Here is a 595-nt window from a genome sequence, read left to right on the forward strand (position 1 = left end):
TCTGTGAAGCTTTCCTTGTGATTGGTCTGGAAGGTGCAGCTAGTGCCACCTTATTGCAGAATGTTGCAGCAGGTTAATGACAAGAAATAAATCCTACTAGCATATTACACCTCTGCTAAAAGATTTGCACTGGCTTCCCGTTTGTTACCGGACCAAGTTCAATGTCTTACTATTAGTATATAAAGTCAGTAAAAACACGGGACCAGTTTACTTGAAGAACTATCTTGCCGCATATGAGCCTACCTGACCACTTCAATCTGTGGACCGTGCCCTTTTACAAATGCCATATACTGTTTGTTCCACATCTATGAGGAATTTATTTTTCAGTGTAGCAGCACGTGTGTCAGATGTGGAGAACCTTTGGCCCTCCAGATATTGTTGAAGTACAACTCCTGTCCTCCCTGGCCATTGGCCATGCTTGTTGAGGCTGATGGGAGGTGTAGTTCAGTAACATATGGAGGGCCAAAGGTTCCCCACATCTATGCTGTGGAATTCCCTGTCTATTCACATTAGGCAGGCATCCCTGTTACATTGTTCTAGATGACTGCCAAAAACATTTGCGTTTAAAATCCAGATACATAATTTAGTATTTGCT

This window comes from Rhineura floridana, chromosome 4 (assembly GCF_030035675.1).
Source record: "Rhineura floridana isolate rRhiFlo1 chromosome 4, rRhiFlo1.hap2, whole genome shotgun sequence".
NCBI lineage: Eukaryota > Metazoa > Chordata > Lepidosauria > Squamata > Rhineuridae > Rhineura > Rhineura floridana.